The sequence below is a fragment of the Asparagus officinalis genome, chromosome 3 (genome assembly GCF_001876935.1).
Source record: "Asparagus officinalis chromosome 3, Aspof.V1, whole genome shotgun sequence".
NCBI classification, from domain to species: Eukaryota; Viridiplantae; Streptophyta; class Magnoliopsida; order Asparagales; family Asparagaceae; genus Asparagus; species Asparagus officinalis.
The window spans coordinates 3,955,217-3,963,158 of NC_033796.1; the positions used below are offsets into that span (position 1 = coordinate 3,955,217).

General features: G+C 28.9%; 1 long non-coding RNA gene across 2 annotated transcripts in view; it reads left to right on the forward strand.

Moving 5' to 3' along the window:
* Positions 1–7,942, forward strand: part of LOC109832699 — an 8,749-nt gene continuing 807 nt past the window's right edge. The window contains exons 1-4 of one of the 2 annotated variants that reach the window (XR_002244889.1): positions 1–77; positions 5,996–6,089; positions 6,161–6,276; positions 6,397–6,643. This is a non-coding gene — a long non-coding RNA (uncharacterized LOC109832699). Of the gene's footprint in view, positions 78–5,995; positions 6,090–6,160; positions 6,277–6,396; positions 6,644–7,942 lie in introns of those variants that run through there. The other variant, XR_002244890.1, reaches the window with a different exon arrangement.

The window sequence follows — 7,942 nt, forward strand, 5'->3', positions numbered from 1 at the left end:
AGGAAGGAGCAGAAGAAGATAAGTGTAAAAATAAAATTAACCGAGGGAGGATAGCCACACCAGAAAGCAAACAAAAGGTTAGTGTTGCATGCAATAATCTTCGTTTTCTTGAGCTCTGCCTTAAGTAGCAATTACAAGGGCTATAATGTTAATGACACGTATAAAAAAACTAAATAAACATTATTTTGTATGGCAAGAATTAATGTTGTGCCAGAATCCTTTCCTATTCCTTTTTGCTCATCTCCCCGATTACCTATTGCCACATTCTTCTTAATTGATTCCACGTCCTTCTTAATTGATCGTAGTTAAGTCTTATAATCTCTACTTCTTGCCATACTAACTACATTTTCTTCCGAACTGGTGCATTTAGTAACATCCACATGATCAGATCGTCTCAATCAGTTCTCTCTATACAGTTCTTTCTGTACAACATTTGTTCTTGTTATTTCTATGTGTGTGTACATATATATGTATATATACATATATATACATATATGTATATATATGTATTTACATATATATACATATATATACTTATATATATATCAGAATAATGGAGAAGAGCTGACATCTCTTATCTACCATGAGTTGCAAGCTCTATGACATGTGAGCCCCTACTAGTCACATCGCGATGTGACTAGTAGGGGCTCACATGTCATAGAGCTTGCAACTCATGGTAGATAAGAGATGTCAGCTCTTCTCCATTATTCTGATATATATATAAGTATATATATGTATATATATGTAAATACATATATATACATATATGTATATATATGTATTTACATATATATACATATATATACTTATATATATATCAGAATAATGGAGAAGAGCTGACATCTCTTATCTACCATGAGTTGCAAGCTCTATGACATGTGAGCCCCTACTAGTCACATCGCGATGTGACTAGTAGGGGCTCACATGTCATAGAGCTTGCAACTCATGGTAGATAAGAGATGTCAGCTCTTCTCCATTATTCTGATATATATATAAGTATATATATGTATATATATGTAAATACATATATATACATATATGTATATATATGTATTTACATATATATACATATATATACTTATATATATATCAGAATAATGGAGAAGAGCTGACATCTCTTATCTACCATGAGTTGCAAGCTCTATGACATGTGAGCCCCTACTAGTCACATCGCGATGTGACTAGTAGGGGCTCACATGTCATAGAGCTTGCAACTCATGGTAGATAAGAGATGTCAGCTCTTCTCCATTATTCTGATATATATATAAGTATATATATGTATATATATGTAAATACATATATATACATATATGTATATATATGTATTTACATATATATACATATATATACTTATATATATATCAGAATAATGGAGAAGAGCTGACATCTCTTATCTACCATGAGTTTACTAGTTTTTACACACGTGCAATGCACATGATTTAATATCATGATTAAGTATTTTTGGCAGTTTATGCTCATTTTTTTCTTTAAACTCTTACATCCCAATTATTTTTTTATGTTTGTTTAAATGGGATACACCCAATTTAAATTTTCATGTTGATATTTGAATTGATTAAAAACAAATATAATTTAAAAATAATTTAAATTTTCATATTATTTTTGACCGATATGAAACTAAGCTTTATTTGAGAAAGTATAGTATTGCAAAGTAAAAAATATTAAAATAGTGTTATACAAGGAAGGTGAATATTTTAAACCAATATGGCAAAATGATTGATTTAAAGTATGTTAAAACGATACAAAATAGAATATGAAGTTTATTCCTAATCATTGATAGACTTCATAAAAAAATATAAATTAAAGATTAATGCTAACTCTAGTATACTTTTATATGATAAAAACATCCACATAAGAATATAAAAGTACTGAAAAAATTCATGAAACTCCCTTCTAAAGATTCCTAATTTCACTCAAAATAATTAAACTATTCTATAAAATATTCATAAAATATTGTTTTTATTTCTTCTATTTTATTTTTTATTGAGTTAAGATCAATCCTTCTTCAGGTTTATCATTTATCATTTCTCGGGCAATTCTAGAGTATTGTCTTCATCATCTATATCAATTGTGACATCAGGCTAATTTTGTATTTTTTATGTTATTATCTTTCTTGGGCTCGTTAAATTTTTATCATCTTATTTAACTTTACAAAGAAGTCAAAAGTACTTATGATGTTCAACACAAACTGCTCAAAATATAGACTTTGATTTTTTTTCTATTTCAATGAGAATAAATATTAATTTCATATATATAAAATTCTTTGTGTTCCTAATTTATTACTTAAATAAATTAGAAGCTATTACTTTATTTTCCTCTAAAATGAATTCTTCTGATGTGCATCCAATAAGAATTTTTGTTATTTTAATAATATTACCTTTGCTCTATCCCTGTCATTTTCCATAAAGATCTAAACTAAATACCTGCATTATTCATTACCAATTTCTCTTAGATTATAATATTAATATTTAATTTGAAGAGCACAGTATGGAATTTATGAATACTTACTAATTTTTCTTATGTCTTCCATGGAGATTTTTTCTTTGATTAGGAAAAATTTATTAAATTATTTTTTAATGTAACTCATTCAGTGTTTCATTAATAGATGTCTTATGTTAATGCCAATTCAAGTGATTCATTGACGTTTTCTGAATTTTAGATTTATTTTCATTATTTTCCCATTTGCAATGGAAATAACTCAATTCTTTTAAAGTTATCCCTAAATATTCTAATAGTTTCTCCATTTGTAATTCCTTGTATTCTTTTACCCTATAAATATTATTAACGTTAAAGATTAAAGTTTCTAAATTAAAATAAATTAATGCTAAGGTATAATATTATAGTGTTTTATCATTTCTATGGATTTAAACATCTATCAATTAATGTTACGAATGTATTTTGGCTACCCCAACTTATTACTAAAATTATATGAATTAATTTAATTTATATAGTGCCGATAAATTTTTAATCTATAATATTTTTAAAAAATTTATCCATTAACCGGATGTTTTTAATCAATTCTTATTGTTTTTGTTTACCAGTATCAACTTAGACTATTCTTAGATGCTGAAAATGGATAGTAAATCCCTAAATTAGAAATTTTAATATATATATATATGAAAAATACCAAACAATTACACTTTTCTTTGCCAAGTTTTAAAATTTTAGCCCATTTTTGTGGTTTTGAACTTTGAGGGTGTGATTTTGTAATTTTTCTTAAAATTTAAAAAGAGTTTAAAAAAATTTTACTTTTAAGTTTTCGGCCCTAGTTGCTAAATTCCTATGCTTTCATGATCGTGGCATAGCGTAATTTTTAATGGACACACAGACAACCCCGTTAGTATATCTTGTTACTCTAAAAATTTTAAGCGCCGTGTCTTTTGCAATTATTAAAACTATAGCAATTAATTTTAAAAAATATTAAATTTCAGCGACGTCTACCCATCGACGAAATTTGATGTAGCTGCCTAGTTAAAAATTTTGAAAATTTAGAGTTTTATTTACAAATTTTTAAATTCTTGAAGCGAGTTTTTAAAAAGAATTTTAAGGCGTTAATTTCGCGGTAAATTTAATTTTTTTACGCGTGTCTAAGGGTAATATCTTGAATTCATCTTAGTATTTATAAATTTTTTAGAAATTTAGAGCGCGTGCGCTTTTTAAATTTTGAACTTTTGAATGTGTTTCTATAATTTTTGAGATATTGATGGCGTGCTTTATTAAAAAATTTAACAATTTAAATATCAAAAAAATTTTAGGCTGCTATCCATCGGTAATTTCTTGAATTTCATTCTGCTTTATTTGCTTAAGTTTTAAAATCTTTAGAATGTTTAATGCTGCTTAGTCTGTAATTTACAACTTTTGCAATGCGGAAACTGTTTACCTACTATCAATTTTTGAGACATTGACGTGTGCTTCAACTGCTAAATTTTAAATCTTTACAACACTGCAATGTTAATTTTTTAAAAAAAAATTTTCATATTTTTTATTTATAAGTATTTGAGACATTGCGGCATGATCTTTTATAATTTTGCCAACTTTTCAGCGCGGTCTTTTCTGCAATCTTTAAAACTTTTTATGGTCCTTTTTTTTTGCACATACTTCATGCTATTATAATATTGTTAATCTACTTGTAATTTGAATTTATCTTAAACAAAATTAATATCATTTCTCTTATCGTATTTATAATATTTTATTAATATCCATAGTTTTTTTTAAAATTTGCCTTAAGCCCCTAAACATGGTTCACATAGTGCATTAGGATAAGATATGATTAGGCATTAGGGCATAGATTAAGCATATAACATAAAATATTCAAAAAATATGTGCAAGGGGTAATATTGACCCATTGAAATTAGAATTTGATTATACGCCATAAGTAGTTTCAAACTATAAAAGGCGGCGTATATTGTCTAAAAAAAGATTTCCGAACTCGTGCTTTGAAAGGCAGAGCTCATATATGCACTCATGCATAATATATATGTATAATATTATATAATCTCTTCATATCTTGCATGGGCATCCCTTAGGCCTATACATTATATGCCCGATAGAAAGTTTGGTGGATGCGCCTCCACTATTTAACATTAATAATTTCTCTCTCTCTCTCTCTCTCTACTCTCTATATATATATACTATACTTATATAATTATATATATATCATATATATATATATATCATATAATACTATATATAATATATATATATAATTATACATTAAGCATATATATGTATGTAATGTATAGCCATGCTAATTTCCCAAGCTTGCCCTAAACAGACTCTAACCTTTGCTTACCTGCACAGCAAGACCCAAATGTAGGCTTACTAGTTTTTTCTCGTGTTATCATGAATTTCCAGTTATGCCTAAGCATTAGGTTTCTGCCATCTTCTTCGCCCTTTCTTTTGTGTTCTTCTAATATTTCTTTCTTCTTTTATCCACTCGCATATATATACTATATAGATATATAATATATATATATATATATATTATACTATACTATATACTATTATATACTATATCAGTAAAATATATATATATATATATATATTCATATCTTGCCCATGCTATCCCTAGGTATCATCAATTGCTATAGAAAGACTTTAGTGGACTAGTCCACTTAAGTGACAAACAAGAATTTCCTCTCTCTCTCTTTCTATGTATGTATATATACATATACATATATATGTATGTATGTATAACATGTCTAATTCCAGTTGCTAAACAGACTCTTAACCTTGCTACCTGCACAGAAGCACAATGTACTTGCTAGTTTTTTCTCGTGTATTCATGAATTTCCAGTTGCTAAGTATTAGTTCTTGCCATTTCTTGCTTTCTTTTGTTTCTCTAATATTTCTTTCTTCTTTTCCTTCATCCTTTTTTCTTAGTTTTAGGATTGTTTTTTGTGATGAAACTACTATCCTGTGGAATTGAGGATATGGTGTCAAACCTTCCACATTCTAACCGAAAAATGAAAAGAACTGTAAAAAATAAATAAATAAATTAACCAACTGAGCATAAACAGCCACACCACAAAGCAAATGAAAAGGTTAGTATTGCATGCAATTATCTTTGTTTTCTTGGGCTATACCATAACTAGCTATTAGGAAGAATGGACACCAATATTAGAAGCCATAATTTTATGACACGTGTCAAAGAAACTGAATATACATGATTTTGTATGTCAAGAGAAATAATTGTCTCTATGACAAGAAGAAGAAGAAGAACAAAGCCTCTATCCCAAGTTTTTGAGGCCACCTACATGAATCCTTTTTCAATTTATTTCTGGCTATCTCCTCTGTTAAATTAACTAGTGTCACATCCTTCTTAATTGCTTGTGGGTAAGTCTTAATTAAGCTTGTCTTTACTCCTTGTCCTGCTAACTATGTTTTTTTGAAAACTGGTGTGTTTATAGGCCTCAACATGATCAGATCATTTCAATAGGTTCTATCTGTATAACATTAGTTCTTGCCATTTCAACAGAAGTTTATCCACTTGCGGAAAAATTGGTTGAACAGCTGGCAAATTCCAGTTGCTAGACAGACTCTTAACCTTGCTACATGTGCAGAAGCCCAAAGTATGTACTAGTTTTTTCTCTCGTGTATTCATGAATTTCAACTAATAATAATGACAATCAGGCCTTTTCAGGTTCTCATTTTCTCAATGGACTAAAGTCTTGATAGTAATTGAACATTACATTGGAAGAAGGTTATTGAAACTTTTTGATTGATGATAGTGTTAAAACTGGACGAAAGAAGAGGCAGGTAAGGACTTCCATATTCTCTTTCATATTGAGTAATTTTAATTTGTAGTCTAAATTTGCACGGTTGTTTTCTTTTCTATTCATGAACAATTCTAACCTATTTCTGATGACAACCCTCTAGATCTTGCTCAAAACACTTTGGTACAGATGGTAAGGTTATGTGCCAACGTGAACAATAGTGTGGTCCTAGAGTAAGCTTCAGTGCTCGAAAACTTGTATTTAAATTTGAAAATATGATGTGCTAAGAGACATAATCATAGAGTATATCCTTGATGGACTAGAGATGTTTTCAATTGTAAATGTCAGAGAAAAACTTATGACGGTTAATAAATTTAAACGTATCAGAGAGGAGCTTCATAACTTGTTATGCTTTAAATTTCCTAGGTTGCTGGTTAATAAATTTAAACGTATCAGAGAGGAGCTTCATAACTTGTTATGCTTTAAATTTCCTAGGTTGCTTTTCCAGCCTATGCATAATGCATCCATGCTTAACTCTCCTTGCGTGTTCAGTTGACAAAACAGAAAATTAGGGGAGAGAATGATTTATTCAATACATATATGTATATGCTTTCATTTACAAATACTTCTACTAGTTCAAATCAAAATATCTTATATCTTTGGCTAGATTGTACTAAAATACACTATGTTTCACTCATTTAGCACTTATATCCCCCCAGTTACTTTTCCGGAGCATTTATATACCTTAGAGTTGTTTAAAATTAGCATTTTAGTACCCTTTGTTAGCAAATGTAAAAAAATTCACATGAAAGTTCCCGTATAACATTCACATACTATTTTTAGAGCTTTTTACTCATTAATATTTGTTAACTTCACTGTTGATCCTGCCCAATGTTCTAATATAAACATATCATAATTCCATTTGAAAAATAAAATTTGGATAGATTTAATAGTAAGTTCAGTAAATTTAATAGTTAGAAAGTAATAAAATTAGCATATGAATGTTACAGAAAAAAATTTAGATGAAAATTTTCATGTTTGCATAATAGAGTGTATTAAAGTGCTAATTTTAAACAACTCCGGGTATATAAATGCTTCAAAAACCAACTGAGGGAATATAAGTGCCAAATTAGCAAAGTTAAACATGAGGTATTTTAATGCAACTTAGCCCGTATCTTTTTGCATATATTTCATTTGTGTCACAACAATTTATTTGGCAGTTGCTTTTCATAAGCATGTAACTTTTTATTCTCAGTAACAATAGGTTGGCTATTGGATCAAGACCAAGCATGTGTCCAATAGGATCCTGGGAATGGGACTTCAGTTTTATTAGATTCATTTGCTTGGTGTCAGAGCATTTGTCCTGTCCTCACTAATCTCGTCGGAAAAACTAGTCGCCGACGAGAAAAAGGGCCTCGTTGGTTAGTTGAATCAATTAAATGCCTTAAAGCAGGTTTGCCTAATTAAAATACTTTCTTGGTAAATGGGGTGGAATTAAAATATCAATATGGGTATTTAGCCATTTATTAAGTAGTAGGCAATCTGAGCAATTGAGGATGCAGGAGCTCGCCAAAGAAATTAAGAAATGGTTATGAAATTGGTTCTATGTTATAGGAGGATAAATGCAAAAGAAACGAGACTCGATCTCTTTATGTTATTTTTCTTTTGAAACATCTAAGCAAGGTGAGATACCATGCTCATGAATATAT